We start from the raw sequence: 22,259 nt of genomic DNA on the forward strand, positions 1-22,259 counted from the left end.
GAAACCACAGTTGCTCTGTGAGGCCTGGAAAGATAAGATATTTAATAGTGCCATATTATGGAGAGTAAGCACACTATACAGTGGTGCTTGAAAGTTTGTGGATACTTTTGAATTTTTAATATCAATTTCAAAGTTGCTCTGTGACAGTGATGGGCAGACTCCATATATAATACACACACACACTCCTTGATGTAATACAGCCATGTTTTGTAAAATCAGATATTTAAGCAAAACCTCTGTCTGGACAACCCCACAAAACATTGGACAACCTATTATATGTGAGTTAGTTAAATTTACTTTGATTTCATGGCGGTGTTCATAATAATGCCATTTTGTGACACAGATTGCCATGAATAGTACAATTTACGATTTAGTGCACATTTGAGAAAACAGAGCCCCTTTTCGCCAGTTGATCTTTACACTTAGGTCACTTACAGTATATAGGCAGAATTCAACTAGCTATTACTGAGTTTGCAAAGTTCTATCTATACTATAATAATAGAGCTTCACAAACATAGAGTTTCCAGAAGTGTAACTATGAGTCTGTGATGTGAGTCAACTTGGAAATTGATTCAGGGACATCTATAAGAACAGTAAAAAAAAAAAAAAGATGGTGATTTTAGCCATGTGATTGAAGCCCCCATTCCTTTTGTACATGCATCAAAATCATGGCTGCACACCAAGTGGTGAGGTTCTGATGATAATTTATTTCACTTGCATGTTGCCTGATTCTTAGTTACCCTGGCCGGGTGACTCATAATAATCAAGTAAAGAAATTACAATAAAACAAATAACATTAAAAATAAAGATAAAGATGGCAGGTGCAATAAAGCGAAGTATGTCATCAGTGGTGGGTTTCAATTTTTTTTTACTACCAGTTCTGTGGGCGTGGCTTGGTGAGCGTGGCATGGCTTGGTGGGCGTGGCAGGGGAAGGATACTGTAAAATCTCCATTCCCTCCCCAAACCAGGGGGAGGTTACTGCAAAATCCCCATTTCCTCCTGATCAGCTGGGACCTGGGAGGCAGAGAATAGATGGGGGAGGAGCCAGTCAGAATTTTTACTACCAGTTCTCCGAACTACTCAAAATTTCCGCTACCAGTTCTCCAGAACTGGTCAGAATCTGCTGAAACCCACCTCTATATTTCATTCTATCTTGCCAAGGATCTGAGTGAGCAGCCAAGTTTTCATGGCTCTTCTACCACCGTCTTCATTTTTTTTTTAACCATCACCTCCAACCCTCAAAAATCTTTGCATCTATTTTAGATATGTCTACGTGTGATCAGCATTTGATATTCAAATAATGGAAGTTGAAGCATATTTTTCTTTCTCTCAGAAGTAATAATGCCATTATTGTGTATTGAAAATAGTTTAGCCAGATCCATTTATACTGTACTCATGCACAAAGCTGAGCTGTCATTGGTTTCTCCATTGGCAATATAATTATGTCTCTTCCTAAGTAGTGAGGATTAATGTTTTATTTCTGCTCGCTAAAATGTTTGTCTCTACCCGGTATCACTAATGTTCAGCCTAATTTAGAGAGTTAAGATGTGTACCTTGCTTTATCTCAGTATTGATGGACAGATATAACAATTACAGAACCAGGAAAACTGAACTTCTCCATCTTTAGCAAGGAAGCCATGCAGCTGAACAACAAGACACGGGAAAGTGTGTCATTGGGTATATGCTGTACCCAAACTTCTAATATTAAAACCAGTCTTCAGATGGACTGTGACATAATAATATCTTCTTACTGATTTACAGACATTCATGTCCTTTGACACTTCAAGTGCAAGAGTAGAAATGACTATCCCTCTCCATTTCTTGGCAACTTAGATAACAGGACTATTGTTGGGAAACTATCAGCCAGGCCAGTTGTTCTGACCCAGCCTTATCAGAAGCAAAAAACAGACCCCCTTGTCCCAAAAAACTCTTCTTTATTTCTCTCCTGTGAATTAATGGCATTCACACACCGAAAAGTCCAGGCAATAATCCTTCAAAGAGTTAACTGCAGTAACAGACCTTATCGGTTCCTTGAGATAATTGCCAGGCCGGCAGCTTCTGACCACAAAGCTGTAAATTAAGTTCTGGCAAGCAGTCTCTGAGGCATGAAACACGATGAGCGAAATCTTCCAAAATACGAACGGTAGTCTCCTACAACTACCACTACCACTACCACTCCCCTTTCCTTCTATTTATTCCCCAGCCAGGGAGAGGCCATTCAGCATCTTGCTTCCTGAGTCGACTCCTTGTCCTCAGTTGTTCTCTCCTAACAGCTCTGTGCATACGCGCATCTGGGACAGGCCCCAGCTCCCCGCTTATCTCAGCTTCCAAAGGCAGCTAGCTGCCTCTCCGGTGGTTAGGAAATGTCGGACGGCCCTGGCTCTATCTCTGTTTCTGATGCAGAGCATCCATCAGAGACTTCCTCAGACTCTAGAACTGGCCCAAGTTCCTCCCCAACCTCCTCATCGTCCATGTCTGCTGCCAGTTCCGCTGGCAGCTGGCGGGCCAGAACACAAGAGAGTTAGTCTCGAGGTGTTGCACAGCCACAAATGACCTGGGACTGATCCTCGCCCCCTTAAGTTTCACCTATTTGTTTCCAAGAGAAGGTAAAAAGTCTGGGAAGATGTATTATAGATACGGTAGGATACAGTAAAGTAATCAACTTGAACCCTTCACATCTGGATGTGATTGCTTGAACCTGTTGTGTCCCTCAACTAATATGGCTCATTCAGTTTAAGTTGGTTACATTATTTTGCAATAGGATCATGTCTTGTTGTTTGTCCCAATCAGTGGTTAAGTAAAGATGCTAGAATTTAAGGAAAACAAAGAATTCATTCTCTATATTTACTAAGTGCTTCCAGTTCTAAGATAAAGATTCTAATTTTTTTATGACTCTGATTTGGAGGAGTTAAGTAATTTTTCCAAATTAATTTATATTTGAGAAGCATTTGATGTAATGGTTAAGCATCAGGCTAGAAACTGTGAGACTGTGAATTCTAGTCCCTTCTAAGTACTGCATTATAACTAACCACTGTGCCAGAGCTGTGGTGGCACGATGGTTAGATAGAATCCAGTACTGCAGGCTAATTCTGCCAACTGCCAGCAGTTCAGCAGTTCGATCCTGATCGGTTCAAGGTTGACTCAGCCTTCCATCCTTCCAAGGTGGGCAAAATGAGGACCCAGATTGTTGGGGGCAATATGCGGACTCTGTTAACTGCTTAGAGAGGGCTGTAAAGCACTGTGAAGCAGTATATAAGTCTAAATGCTATTGCTAAGACACAAAGCTGGCTGGGTGACCTTGGGTCAGTAATTCTCTCAGCCCTAAGAAGGAGGCAATTGCAAACAACTTCTGAAAAACTTTGCCAAAAAACCCACAGGGACTTGTTCAAGCAGTCTCTGAGAATTTGACCCAATTGGATATAGGAATATATAAATAAGCCTGCAGATCAGTGGTGGGTTGCCCCCGATTCGCACCGGTTCTATAGAACCGGTAGTAAAACTGGTGGGAGGCTCCGCCCACTGACCCCAACGTCATCAAAATGCTTCTGTGCATGTGTAGTGAGCGCGTGACCGCGGCCACGTTGCGAACCGGTAGTAAAGGTAGATAGAACCCACCCTTGCTACAGATGCTTCCAATTAGTAAATCTGCACATAGTAGCTATTTTATATCACTTTCTATTTGTAAAATAAATTATTGTCAATTGTACAACATCTATGAATCTGTTTCCAATACTTATGAGGGCTTAAATATTATGTTAGCTGGACATTTACTGTATTCAACGAAGAGGTTTATTTCCTAGGATTAAAGCTAATAACAGTTGTCAGTCGGGGGTGGGTGGGTTTTGAGGGCATCACATTGGCAGAAGCATGACTGGGAAAACTTGTCAGGCTCTTCTCATTTTTAATGAATTAATGCTCCAGGGCATATTCCATTTTCTTGAGTGCTTATGAAAATTTAAAGTTTTTTTTTTAAAGATCTCATGGTGTCTTGGTCTGAAAACATAATGAATAAAATATGGTTTCTTATTACTAAGATAACTCCTTGATTATCGAAAAGCCTGAAATAATAGACTGAAGGAGCTTCAGTTTTTAATCTTTCCAAATGGATAGAACAAAGTTTTTTTTTTTTTTTATGTTTTCAAAGTGCAAAATGTTAATCTGAAAACAACTCCTAAGAGGAGCGATTGACAAATGTTCCCAGTTGTAAAGCATTCCTAACAGAGCAGAAAAGGATAAATGAATAAGGGAACGAGAGTGTAACCGATGTGTGCATGTGATAATGTAATTAAATAATGCTTATTTACGAGAAGGGGTTTATGGTCGCTAATGGATCTTAAATGCATTACAGCCTGCTTGCTTTGCATTTGGTTTCTCAAAACATTATTATGCCGGGGAAATATAATAGTAAATTAACATACACATGCTTGTTGTGGGCTACAGGTAGCAAAAATTCCTGATTTTCAGCGTGTAGGTTGTTTGTCCTGGCAAAATAAATTTCAAGAGAATGAATGGCAAATAGACCTTTGAACAGCAGTTTGATTTTGCAGACAGCTACTTATCTTAGCTATTCTTCCCAGCGAAGAAATTAAGAGGAGAGAGTCGATATATGTAAACGATGTTATTTCTTGTAGGGGCAGCAAGCTGCCTAGCAGTTGTTTTATTTGTGTCTGCCTGTGTGTGCGTGCAGGTGGAAAGATTATTGGCCTTGCTTTCGCTGTTAATTTGGATTGCCAGTGATAAGGCTATTCGGTTAGGATGCAGATGCAGAAGCGTTACTCCTATACAGCTGGAAAAAGCCTAGATAAATCAGCAGAGCTCTCCTCTTTCCTACATCACTAAGGAGAAGCTGAGTAGAACTTGACCATGTGCCTGAATGGTCACATTGCTAAGAAGAATGCAGTATGGATAAAAAATGTAAAACAGACTCGTGCGGCTGTTTGCTGGCTTAGACTGATGAGAACCCAACGCTGTGAGTTTTAAAAGCTTTTTAAAACGTGCTTTTCCATGCCTGGAGATGATGATGCTTCTTTTTAATGCATATTATTACTTTTACTTTTCGGGGTGGTGGTGGTGGGGATGGAAACAGGAGATATGCTTGAGCTCATGCCCTGTATGATTATAATTATACCACTAATTAATGGTAATTCTCCTTTTTAACATTTGTGTGTACTTTAGTGTAAGAGTCAGGGTGTTTTGCATTAGCTTTCTTAGTTTGTTATGCTTCAAATGAAGAAAAGAATTCTTGAAGATCAAAAACATATCTCTGTGTACTATTTGACTTGGCAAAGATTGTAATTATTTAATTCTGAGTTAGAAAACACGAAGAATAAAAATATGTTTTAATAGTTTAGGTTAAAGGGATTGAATAGGGATGGTAATTTTCCTGACATTAGAAAAAATTGAGCAGTTGTTGAATTTAATATTGCTTCGGCATCTCCCAAAGAAAGGACTTAGAAAAACAGCATATAATTTGGCAGCACAGCACCAAGTAAGATTAACACCTGCACCCACACACAATTTTTGTGCCGATCTACTCAAAAGCAAATTCTGTTTAATTCAATGGAACTTACCCTTAAGTAATTGTGCTTAGAATTAGAAGTTTCAATCACCCAGTAGTGTAGGGGAAATAAATATATTTTAAATGCCTCAAAACTGTTTTCCTGAATAATAGTACAATGCTGCTTTAACACTTGCTTCAAAAGCCTAATGTAGTTGCTCAGATCGAAATGCTTTTGTAATATATGCACAGTTGCAAAAGGCAACACACGATGTTTTGCTATTCAAGTTTGGGTTCCAGATCAAATGTTGAACTTTAGAGGAGGGAATTCAAAAGGGAACATGGCTTTTGTGGAAGTAAGAAAGAGGTTAAAAAAAGCTGTGCATGTAGAAAAAAGGAGTACCAATTTCACCATAGTTATTAGTTAGGGCTACCAATAAAAATCTGGCCAAAACTAACAAAAATCTGGCCAAACACATGATGGCAACAAAGAAATATAGACAGTTGCAACTCACTATGAGTCTGGGCATTGATTATCTCAGAGTTCAGTTTTCTGTCTGTTAATATAATGGTATTGGGAAAGACCTTAGGAGTTGGGGGGGGGGAAGAGATGCTGACTAGGGAATAGTCAGATAAGAGAGAGAGCATAAGTTGCAGTTGAATAGTGCAGGGGTGGGTTCTAAATTTTTTTACTACCGGTTCTGTGGGCGTGGCTTATTTTGTGGGTGTGGCTTGTAGGTCATGTGACTAGGTAGGCATGGCTAGCTGGTCAGAGTCATTTCTGGAAGGTCCTCGCACTTACGACCAGTCCTCACACTTACGACCCGACTCATTTGTTTGCTTTTAACACTGATCAGCTGTAGGACGGCCCTTTGAAGCCCCACGGCAAGAGTTTAAACAGTTTTTTTCCCTCTAGTCATCAGCTGGGACTCAGGAGGCAGCAATATATTGGGGGTGGGATCAAATAAAAGGTAAGAATAACGTGGGGGGGTGGGGGTGGGAGGGGGGGAGAACCGGTTCGGTGATGTCATATTGTCACCGCTACCGGCTCGGCCGAACCGGACTGAACCGGGACGAACCCACCACTGGAATAGTGGCTGGGCAAGAAGATGTGAAGGGACCCTCCCTAGTTTCTTCGGCTGCAAAGGAGATGGAGAGGAGAACTGTACTTTCAAACTTGCAACATGCTGTTAATGTAACTAACATTAGCTTATCTGGCCATGTTTCCTGTCTGCTCTACCTGATAAGGCTGATATCAATCTATCGAGTCTCATACTCTCTTCCAAGGAGAGGAATTACAGGAATGGCCTCTGATCCACAAGGAACTCCCCTGCTACCTGCTGAGCACCCGGCAGTTAGTAGATGCGCAGATGACCAATTTGCAGAATGCCATGATACAACTAATGCAATGACTGGGGCAGAATTTGCCACAATCTGCACAACAAATTGCTTAGCCAAAACTCCTAGAGCTTGCTAGAATTGTTTAATCAGGTCCATAAACATTAACCATAGCTATTGCAGTTCCTGCTCTTTTAGCGCATAAAATGAAATAATGCTCATTTACATCAGTAATAACCAATATAAACCAATTGGGAATTCTTTTTGAACCAAAATGGCCACCCCAATAGCTTTCATCCAAGTATCTGTGAAGTAAACCTATCCTACTTACTCCTTTATTAACAGAGATTCATCCTATTTCATTAAATGAATCTCCTGTAGATAAGCATCGTTGGCCTTTAACAGTCCCTGATCCCTGCTTTGCTTCTCTCCTAAAAATAGGGATCTCTTGTTTGCTCAATAGTGGACAGAGCAACAGGCTCAGAAAGGACCCTCCCTAGTTTCTTGGGTTGTAAAGGAGATAGTGAGAGATTTGTAAGATATGTGAAAGAGCCATGGTGGTGCAGTGATTTGAATGCAGTACTGCAGCAGACTAACTCACTGCTCACACCAGGAGTGCGATCCTAACAGGCTCAAGGTTGACTCAGACTTCTATCCTTCCGAGGTCAGTAAATTGAGGACCCAGATTGTTGGGTGCAATATACTGACTCTGTAAACTGGTCAGAGAGGGCTGTAAAGTACTATGAAGCTATATATAGGGTCTAAGTGCTATTGCTATTGCTACTTTCAGACTTGCAAAATTTGGTTATGTAGCTTTACAATAAACTAGGATCGGCTCATCTGTTTCCTGTCTGGTCTACCTGGTAAGGCTGACAGTAGGTCAAAATAATGTGTTGCAAAGATGGCTAGCTGTGAAAAATACGTGACTTTGTCACCTCGGTCTTTAGACTGCTTTATAATGGAAAGTATAATGGAAAGTAATGATAGCAATTTGTTATCATATACAATAATCAGGAAATCTGACTCAGGTTTATTTATATGCTATCTTGGTTTTCATCCAGGAGCTCAAGACAGCATGCATGCATTCCCTCTTTGCACTTCATCCCCACAACTACAGTTCTGTAAGGTAGGTTGGCCTGACAATGAATGAGCCAAAATCACCTCATGAGCTTGCATAGTTGAGGTGGACTAGAACCCAGTTTTCCTGCTGGAACTTTCAAACCATAGACTTTCCCATAAAACCTAGTTAAACCCTCAGTCTTAATTAAATATGATTTATTTGTATGGCTGTATAATTAACCACACCTTTCCCTTTAGATGTGCTTCCTAACTTCCTGTTCTCATAGGCATGAATACTTATTTTTACTGTCTCTGAGATTTCTTATATTTTCATGAGAAAATATATGAGACCTCAAGTTCATCCAGGGCAGTTCTACATTTATTCTTCCCTTCCCCATAGTGATGAGCTGTAGCAGAAAGCCTGAAGAGATTCATTTTCTGTGCTTAATTCCTCCTGGTATTTCAAGTGGTGACTTTCTGAACAACAAGAGAATTATTACATAATACTTAAAGAACAATTTAAAATTAAACAGGGCAGGCTTCCTTCTTCCTCATGCCTTTTTTTTTTTTTTTGCAAGAGCAGTGAAAGGTAGAGACCAGTTTTTCAAGTGTGGTAGATCTATGGAATAGATATGAGTAACAACAAAAACAAAATGTTGAAACTCTGAGTTTGATCAATCTGAATGAAAGCAAACAATGCCCAGTCTATAATTTTGTTAGGCTAGCTAAGTGAAAAAGGAATAGAGCTCTAACATCATTTATAATTGTGTAGCAAAGGGAATTTTAGCAATAAACCCCTTTTTAAAAGTTTAGAGGAGTTCGAGTAGGATTTCTTCAGTAAGCCAGTGTGACTTCACAATTATCCTTAGGTTCAACTAATTTCGTCTTCTAGTGTGCACATTGGTAATTTGGTCATTAAATTGACCAAATCAATGTTTACTTATTGTGTTAGAGAATATGAGAATCTTTCTTCATGGGTAGATCAATCAATTGAACTGTTGTATATTCCCCCCCCCTTTTTTTTAAGAAGAATGTCTTTCGTCTTTACATGCAAAGTTTAAGGAACATTGGTTGCAGCTAATAAATCAATAAAAAAAGTGAAATCAGATATCATTGAAGTTCAGAATAGGATCAGCAATCAAGAGAAAATCTCCAATGTACTGAAAACAGGATCTCTGGAGAGCAGGATTGAATAGACTAGTTAAATGTTTGGAATAGTTACAAGTAGGAGAGATACCAGATTAGAAATAGATAAATTTGTTCAAGATAAAATCTCATAGATAAATAAATTATATTTATCTTGTCTTTCAGATTGAGGAGGTCTTCTCAGGCCAATAGCAAGATATTAGCAGGGTTGCATTCATGGGTTCAACACCTTCTGGCCTTTTTAAGACTGATAGGTATTAATAATACCCAACAAGTCTAGGTATTAATAATGTATGTAGCTAGTTATCATGCTGACAAGTGTGCCTTTCTTAAAAGATCCTACAGGTTGCATACATTTTTCAACTGGTCTTAAATAACCAAAATGAGGACGATAATAATGATGGTCATCATCATCATCACCACCACCTGGTTCTGGAATCAGAATTGAAATCTGACTTCCTGTTTGAAATTAATGTGATGTTAGTGTCATCAGGGATGAGATGTTACAAAGTTCTTCCAAAGTACCACTTCCAAACTAGATCTGAAGGCCTTTATATCAATCATAGTGCTTCCATATACCATAATTTATCTTTCACACTGAAATTCTTAAAATGGTCCTTAAAGCTGTAAGAATGATGTCTGATATGGGGAGAGCAAGTGTTAGATTTCACCAAGTGAGTGTATTTTCAATATGAAATTTTAGTCATGCAAAGGAGATTGCATCAACAAAGATGACATCGTCCAAGTTGACAACAGTGATATTTGCTCCCAAATAAGTGTAGGATAATACTTTAGGAATATTAGGAATAAGTACTTATGCAGGAGCAAATCTGGGTCTGTCACCGGGACCAGAGGTTTTGTCTTCCGAACTTTCAGACTTGTGCTGAAGGTTATCTTCGGGGAACTTCTCTCTAGCCCAGCAGAAGTCTGAAAGACAAAACCTCTAATCCCGGTTTTGGATCCTGCAGCATTATCTTGGGATATATATATTCACCTTCTTTCATAAGTACGTATATTTAAATATTTAAATTCCTACACTAGTATGTAGAATGTTAAAAAATGACAATAGAACCAATAATTTGTGGGAAAGGAACTGCATTAACTTATTCACACATGTTTTGTAAGCCACTCAGAATCGTCGAAAGAGTTAGATAGTTTTGAAATTTCATAAATAATAAATAAACATGCTGAGTTAGGTTTTCCAACCCTTTGGCATAATAAATGGAACTTTTTTTTCTGAGTTGAGAAACCCCCAATCTTTGACCCATGATTAAATTGTGAATAAGTTATATTTTATTGTGCTCATGTTTTACTACAATTTTATTATATGTTATATATTTGATATCTGGAAGAAAGAAGGCAGGGAGAAGCTCAATAGTTCAGCCATCGAGTCTTCTGTCTAAAAATAGGATTCATGCAAATATTCCAAATTCGGTTAAAAAAACAGATTATATATTTTCATACAAGGCAAAAGTATGCAAATTAAGCATTCATGGGATATTGAGTATCTTGCCATTGAAAGCTGGTTGTTTTTCAGAACCTGGTTGAAAATGCACAGATACCTGTTATTAAATAGCTAAGGACAGCTAGCAGAATTTGTGCTAATAACATCAAGATTAAGTTCTGGTAGCTTATTCAAGGTCCCTTTGAATAAGAAAATCACTCATTTGTTTGAATGATGGGAATTATATACGACACAGGCTTTTAGTGTAGAAAGATGCAACTTGCAGGCTGCTGGTTCCTATAATTTACTTCTTTTGGGGAAGGAAGGAATAATCCTGTGTGGTGGGTCATTACAAACAAAAGGAGGCCTGCTGAGCATTGCCTATTATTCTAGCTGTGTTGTGACAGTCAAGATGAAATAGCTGGATAGATCTGGTAAGCATGTGAGTGAGCTGAATGCTGTCTTACATAAAAGTATCGTTTACATTTCAAAGGCTTATGACCTCTCTTAATCTTGAGATTGTAAATTCCTAATGAACTTTGTCTCCCGACAGTTATTCTTTTCCTCAATTGTGCATCACCCCCAACCATACTGAGATTTTTTAAGAAAGCTAAACTAATATTAATACTGATAACCTCACATGGAGTTTTTAAATCAGGAGTATTAGAAAAAGAAAGAAACTGAAGGCTTTATTTTAGCAGCTCAAGAACAATCTTTGCCAAGCGATTGCATGAAGGCAAAAATTCAACATGTAACAAACAACACTAAATGTTGCCTTTGTAGGGAAAAGAATGAAATAATTAACCATTTGATCAATGGCTGCAGCAAAATTTCATAACCTGTCTATAAACTGTATTGCCAAGTTGCCAGAATTATTCATTAAAATTTTTGCCAGAGGTTTGGATTTAAATGTAGCAAAATTACTGGGACCATCTAGTTAAGAAGATTTTGGAAAATGAGTGGATTAAGATTTTATGAGTTTTAAGATCCAAACAGACAGACATCTTATTCATGACACATCAGTGGTGGGTTGCTACCGGTTCGCCCCGGATCCGCCCACCTGCCTGGATGTCTCTGCGCGTGCCCACAAGCAAACCGGTAACGGCCGAAATTGAAACCCACTTCTGAGACACATCTGATATAACAGTTACTGAAATGAAGAAAATCTGGTTCATTGATGATGTTATTCTGGGTAATGCTTGCATTGAGGAAAAAACAATTAGAAAAAATTATGAAATACTGGGATTTGCAGATCAAAGCTGAACACTTATGAAAAAAGAAATCTGTTATTATACCCATTGTGATTGGAGCTCTTGGAACAATACCTAAAGGACTTCCTGGATATCTGGAAACATTGAATTTATCAGACGAACACCTAATTTTACCAAAAAAATCTCACCTTGCTAGGAGCTGCCTATATTCTTAAATGTTACCTTAGTAATTCTTGAATTATTTAGTTTCCACCAGCTTAGACTGTGAATCGAACAGTAGATTACCAACACGTAGTAATGTGGTCCCAGTGGTTATCAGCACATTGGGTACCATACTAAAACATCTTGGCTAATATTTAGAAAATATGTCCATTGATGAAATTTCCGTCTGTCATTTACAAAAGGACAAAAGATCACAATGCTCAGATCCACACATATACTACACCAATGCTTTACATAACACAATATTTACAGTTATGACAGTGATGAAAAAAGTGAACTTGCATTTACAACCTTCGCAGGTCTGTAAAACAAAGGAAAACTGAAGTAAGATCATAAGAACTTTGCTTAATTATTGAGTTGCTGATCCCAGTTGTAGTCACTAAACAAGGTCCACCTGTATTTCTTGGAGTATATTTTTTACTAATAAGCATTTTTATAACAAATAAAGATGCAGGATTATCAGAGGTGGGTTTCAGCAGGTTCTGACCAGTTCTGGAGAACCGGTAGTGGAAATTTTGAGTTCGGAGAACCGGTAAATACCATCTCTGATTGGCCCTGCCCCCATCTATTCTCTGCCTCCTGAGTCCCAGCTGATCGGGAGGAAATGGAGATTTTGCGGTAACCTTCCCCTGAATTGGGGAGGGAATGGAGATCTTACAGTATCCTTCCCCTGCCACGCCCACCAAGCCATGCCACGTCCTCCAAGCCACATCCACAGAACTGGTAGTAAAAAAATTTGAAACCCACCACTGAGGATTATTCTTTATGCATTACTAGAACTTTTTCCCTCATAAACTTTGCACCTACTTTTAACATCATTGCTCAAATCTCCTCATTCCTCTCCTCCATCTTCCCATTGAATTGGCCATAGGAAGGTGAAAAAACAACAATCAGCCAACACCCCACCAGCTGTTGTTCCTCCCTCAGCATTTTTTAAATTTTTGGATGGGGAAAAATAAACAGAATCAACCCCTAATTAGCCACTGTGTAAGGGAAATGGCAAAACCACTTAGGAGGACTGAAGAACGATGGCCTAACAACACCACAACACTGAATTGGATAAGCTTCTTACCACCTATGGTATATATAGAGGTGTGGTTCCCATATTGGGTTGTTTCAATGCTTATAGCACTCTCCTCAGTACTTTGTACTGCTATATGTCAATCAGAACACATGACTTTTGAATATTCTGATAGAAAGAATATCAGAATATTCTTTTGAATACTTTTCTCAAATCCTCCGGGCTTAATTTAAAATTTATGCAGAAACCCAACAATAAAACATGAGATACATTTAGTTCTTCATTCTTTAGGGGTAATAATTTCCATGCTGGGTAATCCTATATAGCATATCTATTTTCCTTATATTTAAAAGAGATAAGTGGATATTGTTTTTAAAAATAAAAAGATGTGCAAACATCAGTCCAAAACAACATTAACTTCCCATTATTCTAGCAGCATAATTATGACATCAGATAAATAAAATCCATCAAGCTGAAGTTAAAGTAATACATTAGCTGCAAGTTGAAGGCTTCCTATGAGTATTTACTAGGAGAAAACACTGAATTCAATGCGATTTACTCTTTGGTATGCTTGCGGCTAGTATTCCTGCTTTAACATTTGCCTTCAGTGCCAAATAATTTGGTAGCGTTATAGTTCTGGCTTTTTCAATGCACTGACTTTTGAGGGTGCAGATAGAGAATTAAGGAGTTTGTATTCCCTCTTTGACATTTAGCTTTTCTTTGTCTAAAAAGCTGGTAATCTGCGATCACTTTCTGCTGCTTTTCTTCTCAGGCATGCTTGCACAGAGCACATGTTCTTTGATTCTTCTTCTGCTAGGTTGTACCTAACAAGGTCCTTGGCTTTGCCTGTCCCTCTGATGTGATTCCTGAAATAGATCTCCTTTGTGTTATAGTTATAAACCTGTTTTACTAATCATTGCTCAAGTGAGCTTCCTGCAGTCAGGAAAGCTGGCATGGCTTCCACCTCCGATACCTGGCACACTCCAAATGTTTTGGACTATAATTTCCACAGTTCCCTAGGCAAAATTGATTTTGGTATTTGACACTTTTTGGGATTAAAATCTTGGCGGTCTCGCTGAGCAAATAAGTTCTTTTGTTTTTCATTTCCTCTCACAGTACAGGTAGAAAATTTGACAAGCAGGTCATATTTTGATTATTACTGAACTGAAAGCCATTATAGAAATGTGAAAGCAACTTCTTGAATTTTGGATGATGGATGCTGAAAAGATACTTATTCTAAGGATCGGTATCTGTCGTTATTCCCAACACATGTGTCTGAAATATGAAATACAAAAAAAAGATATCTAGTTCAGAGGGTTATGCATTGATTTTTTGCTTTTGTTTTTTGCCATTCTTTATGTTTCAGGCACAAATGAAATCACAATGTTTGACATAAATTTAACAGAACAATAAAATTTAACCTGAAGGTCAGCGATATTTTCAGCCATGGTCCCCAAAGCTCACAAGATCGTGTGGTGCTTCATTAAAGTCTTGTGCAGTTTGGTATTCTTACACTATTCTGTCCATTAAAATTATTTTATTATTTTTAGTTTCCTTTGATTTTTTTCACTTAATCGGTTTGGCGATCTTTTTGGCCTCAATGAATACTTAAGCCAATTCCTAGTTTGTTTGGGGAAAAAACATTTTCTATGATTCAAAGTCATTCTGTTCTGGATGTGCTTCAATTCTCCAAATACTGCAGGTTTTATTTTTTTACTTACAAAATTTATATCAGTATTTTCTCATTCATCTTGACAGCTTCATGCTTTGCTCATATCCCTCAGGATCCAAACTAAATAACACTTTAATACTTTATTTCTACTCTGTTCCACTACTGGCTGCAGGTTTCTTAGCGAATGAGGAATGATTCCAGCAACTATGTTTGCAAATTGAAAATTGGGAGCGAATTTGTGTAGTTTGTGTATCATGCTTTTGCTTCGCAGTAACATAGCTTGTGCACCATTTTCATCATCCGGCAAAGTCTACAGTGATCCTCCTAATCTACATCTGTAGTCATAGATCATGTGCACTGACCTATGAAAGAATTCTTCAAGCAGTGTCCTACAGCGATGGTAGAATGTATAAATGAGGCTTTCCTAAAATTACAGAAATAGTAGACAACTGAAGGTAAGACTCATTAAATAGTCAGTATTGTTGAATTTCTCCTATGTTTAGGCACACATTATGAACAGACACACATTTCATTTATCTGACACCACAGACAAACATGAAGATTGATATCAGTAATGTCTGTCTATAGTATGCATCACAAATCATATCTAGTTCAGCAGCAATATAAGCTAAATAAATAGATAACAGAGAATAGCTATTAATCCTGATATTTATAGTATAAAAACATGCAATTGCGTTAGTATTTTTTGATAAATAATTTATAGTATTTTATTTCATGGTGATTTTTCTTAAAAGAATTTTCTGTTTCAGAAATATACATATTTATATATTTAAAAAATTTCCTTCCTCATGTTTGTTTCTTACAGATTCCAAAATTAGAACAAAGCCCAATTCCTTATGGGACTTCTGGTGCGAGGAGGCATTGAACTTTTGCATTCTCTTAGCCTGAAGGCAGTTGTGCCAGTGGATAACCTGCTTTTCTATGCTAATTATGCCTAAATTTGACAATATTGTACTTTTGATTCTGTGCTGCATAAACTCTGTTTGTATATTTTGAAGTTTGTTCAGTTCATAAAATTTGCCTCAAAAGCTACTGGAGTCAGCTCTGCCTTGTTTTTTACTTATTCAGAATGTCAACACAATAAAATCAAAATTGCTAATGATTTTGTCAAAATTGAGTCTCTTTTCCACTTGTTTTTCTTTTTTTAAGTCTGATTAAAACTGGTGGTAATATTAAAGCTGATACTCTGCACAGCTTTGTAAGCTCTTGTTTTAGTGACTCTAAACGCAGAACTGATAGTTAACATGAACTAGTTTTAACTTACTCTTAAATTTCTTGATCTATAAACAAGCAGTATTTCAGGAATAAGAAACCTTTGGAATCTCCAAATATTGTTGATGCCATGCTGACAGATAGTTCTGGAAGCAGTAGTTTAATTACATCTGACAATATAATGTTATCTGAAAGAGAGGGAATTTGGGCTTGATCCGTTTCCCCATTTGGTTTTCTTAAGCCACTTTTTTTCATCCTTTCAGCTAGATTTTGGTAAACTGCTTGGAAGTGTGGGCTCCCAGGGCTGCAAAAAGAGGCTTTCCAGGGAATTCATGCATCTACTTTAGGAATTCCCATTAGTTTTGCCAATTTTCCTGTGGTCATTAAAACGAAGTGTAGCATACAAGTAGATCTGTACCAAATACCTATATCCTTAATGTGCATGTTGAGTAGCCTTTCTCCATAGACTTCATGCTTACAAATGAGCATTTTTTTGGGTTCCACACAAAAAGTCTATAAAGGAATTTCCAGATAGTAATAAATATATATTTTGCCTTTTCTCTGATCAAAGTCAATTTAGCTATTTCAACAAGTTCCGTCGTCCTCATCAGTTATTCTTCCATTGTGGATAGTGTCAAATCTTTCTATCTTTGTGCATACAATTATTCCGTTGCAGTTACTATATATAAAAACAAAGTTCCATGACTTTTTTTTCCAACTATTTTTCGATCAGTGCCCAAAAGAAATATCTCTGATTTCAATTGTGCATTAATCTTTAAAATCTTCTGGCTCAGTGTATGTATTTCAATTCAGACTATTCTAGCTTTTTTACACATTCACCAAACATGATGAAATGTCCCTTGTTGTTCACATTTCCAACATAAATTTGAAGTGCCTTTTTACATTCTAGACAATTTCTCTGGAAATATGTACCAACGGTACATCACTTTATAAAAGTTTAAAATTATAACTTAATGTAAATCAATCCTTTTAACCACATATTTTCCCATTGTCCCATGTGTATATTATAAATGAAAATTTAACATACATTCTTTTACTTGCTCTTCTGCTGGTTCAAATTTCAATAAAAGTTTGTACATTGTAGCAATTACATGTTTATCATTTATACACAATTCTATTTCAAATTCAGTCTTACAATGTTCAAAACCATGCATTTTTTTGGTCTATCTTAAATCTTTCTAATAATTGTAAATAAGAGAACCATTGACAGCTGTATCCCTCTGTCACTAGTCTCCTCTTGATTTTATTTTACATTCTCTTTGACAAAATTTTAATATGATAAGTTAACCATTTCTGTTTGTCTATTGTTTTTTGTCTATAAAATGCTTTTGATGCTGAGATCCACAAATGTGTTTTTGGGCACAACCTGGGTTTGCATCAATTCTGTATTCTCAATATTGCGTGTCTAACACAATGTTTTTTAAAATTCCACATTAACCTTGACTTTATCCTACCACAAATATTCATGGCACACCATCTCGGGTTGGGTCCTTCTAACTCCAAAAGCTTTCTGTTTCTCAGCAACATCCATTCTTTCATCCAAATTTTTTTAAAAAGCTGCAAAATACAATTTCAGGTTAGATAAACCCAATCCTTCCTTTCCTTTGCCTCTTGTAAAACTTTATATTTAAGTCATAGTTTTTTGGGTTTTTTTACCTTGCCACATAAATTTAGTTGTATCCTTCTGCCACTGTTTAAATGGTGCCAAATGAGTTGTCAAAACAGGCATTGTCTGGAACAGAAACATTGATAGCTCTGGAAAGAAATTTAGACCAACTGAACCCAGTGCTTTATGCTACTCATTAATTTCACCTCCTGGAAGCTTATCAGCCTTCCTTTTATTTTTCTGTGTAAGATTCAATCCATACATGGCTGTAGAAACTTTCTTGTTGCATTTACACCAGGAAATTTTGAAAGGAAGTTATACACCATTTATTTATTTATTTTTATTTATTTTTCAAACTTCTATACCGCCCTTCTCCTTTCGGACTCAGGGTGGTGAACAGCCAAGATAAAAAACATTTATACATAAAGTTAAAAATAGATTTAAAATAATTAAATAAATTTGGCCCGTAAATTAAAACTTATCAATTTAAAATCTGTATCAAATTTTAAAACCAACCATAAAATCAGGACAGCCCGGCTAACTGAAAAAAATAGGTTTTTAGGGCCCGACAAAAAGTCCGGAGGTCGGAGATCACTCGTATCTCTGGGGTAGATTGTTCCAAAGGGTAGGTGCCACCACAGAGAAGGCTCTCCCCCTGGGGGTCGCCAGCCGACATTGTCTGGCCGACGGCACCCTGAGGAGGCCCTCTCTGTGGGAGCGAACTGGCCGGTAGGAGGCAATTGGTGGCAGAAGGTGGTCCCGTAAGTACCCCGGCCCTAAGCCATGGAGCGCTTTAAAGGTGATCACCAACACCTTGAAGGGCACCCGGAAGTCCACCGGAAGCCAATGCAACTCGCGCAGGAGAGGAGTCACATGGGAGCACCCCGTCGCTCCCATAATCCCCCACGCGGCTGCATTCTGCACCAGTTGGAGCCTCCGGGTGTACCCCAAGGGGAGTCCCATGTAGAGAGCGTTACAATAGTCCAGACGAGAAGTGACGAGTGCTTGAGTGACCGTGCATAGGGAGTCCCGATCCAGAAAGGGGTGCAACTGACGTATCAGATGAATCTGATAGAAAGCCCCCCTGGCCACGGCCGTCATATGCTCTTCTAAAGACAGCTGTGCGTCCAGGAGGACACCCAAGTTGCGGGCCCTTTCCGTGGGGGCCAATGATTCGCCCCCAATAACCAGCGATGGCGTCAGCTGGCTATACCGGGACGCCGGCAGCCACAGCCACTCGGTCTTGGAAGGGTTGAGTCGAAGCCTGTTTCTCCCCATCCAGACCCGCACAGCCTCCAGACACTGGGACATCACTTCCAAGGTATCGTTGGGATGGTCTGGGGTGGAGATGTACATCATGTAAACCCAGTTCCTATGCATGAAGATGTGGGTCAGCAATGATTCTGTTGTACATTAACTGCATATCATCAATGTGTATCAGCACTACAAACAGGAAAGTGGTCTTTCATGTCATGATGTGGACATATTCATGGCTTTATGTAGATTTATGTCACCTAGCAGAAGAATATGGGTTCATTGACTCCTATGTTTAAGTTTAAGTTTACTTTATTATCATTGCACCTTGTACAACGAAATTTAATGCCATCTTCAGTGTACATCATACATAAGAAAACTATAAAAAATAAAAAACACACATCCTTCACATTCTACACAATTGAACTGAAAACCTCTGATACTGCATTAATATTGCACTATACAGTAGAATTCAACATAGTTACTGCTCTGGGATAGAAGCTGTTTTTCAGCCTATTTGTCCTTGTTTTTATTGTCCTGTACCGTCTGCCAGATGGCAATAGTTTAAAAAAAAAAGGGTGCCCAGGATGAGATGGATCTTTAAGAATGTTTTGAACTTTCTTAAGGCAGCGGGAGCTATAAAGCTCTTCCAAAGGAGGGGAGAGGGCAACCAATGATCCTCTGGGCAATGATTTTAACCCTCTGGAGTGCTGTCCTATTGCCACTGTGCAATTAGCAAACCATACACAGGTGCAGTAAGTTAGGATACTCTCTTATAGTGCAGCGGTAGAAGGTATGTACATTTATATCTAACTTTATGACACCAAAACAGGCTACATTTAATTTCATGTCGTTAGAATTTGGACATTAATATGTATAGGTGAGGAGGTTTATTTTGAAGAAGCTGATAAGAGCAGAAAATAAATGGGAAGGATTGCACATCCTTTAGAATTGTGCAACAGAAATGCCTGGATATGCATATGTGGAGACAGTCATGAGAAACTTAGGAAGCAGCTGTGCAAGCCTGGTAAAAGACATAGCTGGCTTATGGGGAATTTTTCATACATGTCTCACAGAAAACACTTCAAAAGTATTTTAATAGCTCTTATATATAGTTAAACATTGAAAATAATGAACTGGATAACTAGAATAAGGACTGGTTTATTCAGCACCCTGGACAGATCCCAAGAACTACATGTTTATGTATGTCTCTGGACCCAAATGTCCCTTATTTTTTTCTAAGCTTAATTGACCTCTCGGATCCCTTATAAAATAGTGGAAACATGTGCAAGAGGAATGTTTTCGCCTGGAAGCTAGTATTCCATTCCTTTCCCTTAACTCTCTGTGGGTAATAAAAGATCAAAATCTTTAACAACAAGATGGATACTCCAAAGATGCTTTTTCAAGAGGCAACTGGACTTTCTGGTTTTTCTTTGAAGACCTTTCGCTTCTCATCCAAGAACAAGAACATGACATGGTGCCAGAGTAAAGGCTGTCAGGTTGTTTGATACTTCAAGTTTAATTAAGTTGTCATAGGGTAGGCAGAAGGGTGGGTTCACTGGCAATAAAGGTTGGGGAACTAGCTAGTTCAATATTCCTCTGTGTCTGCTATGTACTGTTTAATGAATGCTTTGGCCTGATCATATCCCATGCTGAGTAGAAGACCTGGAGAAAAAACCAACTTTGAGATTTTAGTAATCACAGTTTTTTCCCACGTGGACTGAAAATCATCCCTCACAGTTGGTGGTGGCTCAAGGCCAAGGGGAAAGAAGGGTAGTCTGAGCCAGTAGTTGAGCAGTGCCAATCTTAGCAGTTTAGACTGAACAAGTTCTAATGGTGCAAAATTGGAGAATAGTCCCAGCTGGGCACCATAAACTGGCTTGGCTTCAAATAACTTGAGTGCTGCAGGAATGTAGTAGCTACATCTTGTCTTAAAGAATTTAAGGATGGCAGATGAGCTCTTTTGTGTATTTTCAGTGACATAGTCCCCATGGGGACATTCCTTGTTGACAGAATGAGGGACTTCTCCCAGATATTTGAAACAAGATTCCTGCTCAATCTTGTAGCCATCTATCATCCAGGAGTAGTTTTGGGGCTTTTTGACAAGTGCCAGGATTTTGATTTTCTGATAATTGAGTTCTAGTTGATCTTCCTTTGTGTTGGTATTCTCGATCCTCTTTAATATCATATTCTCCTTAATATCATATACATTACATGTTTTTATGTGCAGAACTTCCAATTTTTTATTTATGTTTTAATCATTTGCTTTCCCCTCTGACCTTTTTATTTTTAATTCAGCAAATTAAAAAGGCATTTAAAAATAAAATGTTCAAAGTTAAAAAAAACTTTTCAACTGCAAAATTAGGAACTTTACTTATGTAAAATTTTGAAAATACTATCCTGTGACAAACTGGACAAAGGACAATGCCTGAAGATTGTCTTAATGAAGACAAAGGATATGATGATATATCAAATGAGCTGGAAAAAGTTCCTAGTTTGGAGGAAAAAAAGTGAAAATTATTTCTCAGACTCAACCCCCTCTCTCAAATCTTTATGGAATCAAAAGAAAATACCACGCAGTGTGTAACACCGTATTTTAAAACTAAAGGCTCTTAATCAAGCATTCATTAAAAGGCCCTCTTAGAATCTCTTAGAAGACTCTGATGCATCTTCTCACATGTAGGTCATTTGATTTTCCTTGTACCTCATTATAAGAACAAAGGCAATACTCTTCAAATATGAATCGTTTTGTTGTGAATTTTACTTCAATCTCTCTTTAAAAATTGCCTTTTTTCAGTTCTTGAATCAAAATGTTATCAATGTCTAGTCTAAGAAATAAGAGTAACTGGTACCCCTCCAGATATTTTTGGATTGGTGTTTCTAACAACCTTTGACTGTGCTGAGTAGAGCTGAAGCGAGTGAAAGTTTAAGAATACCGGTACATCTTTGTACTGAAAAAAAAGCATTTATTACAAAGAACTACAGTTTGTATTAAGGTACTCCTTTAATAAATGGTCAGTGTTTATTCTTATGTGTGCTTTATATCACCTAGTACAAAGAAGTAGCAACAAAAAAATAATGTTTTCTCTGTGAAGTTCCTCTCTCTTTCTAATTTACATGTGATGTCCTCCAGCTGCATCGAGATGACAATTCCCTAAATCTCCAATAAACATTGTAGATATTGCTGGTTAGGAAAAGTGGAAGCTGTAGCCTGAATACATGCAGAGAGCGCTAGATCACCTCTCAGAAATATAAATCTAAGAAAATGAGAGAGATTCACCTTCAGGTACAAAATACTTCATGCTTACCTTGGGCTTCAGATTGTAAGAAGCAGGACCTTTTTAAAGTGATGCAACTTTATTGAGGAATGTCAGTGCCAATAAAACACTTCAAACATTATTTTTCTGTTGTATACTAGCCAGAGTTTTTTGGAATAGGGCCAGACTATAAATATTGCAAATAAAGAACATACACAGGGCCAATAATATTTTTGTATCTTGTAGTTTTATTCTCAAAAGAGTGCCAGCATGTGTC

The 22,259-nt window shown here is 37.9% G+C and overlaps 1 protein-coding gene across 2 annotated transcripts in view; it reads left to right on the forward strand.

Moving 5' to 3' along the window:
• The window catches only part of RAPGEF4 (Rap guanine nucleotide exchange factor 4), a 172,735-nt gene that overhangs the window by 52,099 nt on the left and 98,377 nt on the right, over window positions 1–22,259 (forward strand). Inside the window, exon 1 of one of the 2 annotated variants that reach the window (XM_034427517.3) lies at window positions 4,444–4,970. The exons of the other annotated variant lie outside the window; for it this stretch is intronic. The gene's annotated coding sequence lies outside the window, so the exon portion shown is untranslated. Of the gene's footprint in view, window positions 1–4,443; window positions 4,971–22,259 lie in introns of those variants that run through there. 2 annotated transcript variants of the gene reach the window in all.

The sequence above is a fragment of the Pantherophis guttatus genome, chromosome 1 (genome assembly GCF_059756535.1).
Source record: "Pantherophis guttatus breed Tessera chromosome 1, ASM5975653v1, whole genome shotgun sequence".
Classification (NCBI taxonomy): domain Eukaryota; kingdom Metazoa; phylum Chordata; class Lepidosauria; order Squamata; family Colubridae; genus Pantherophis; species Pantherophis guttatus.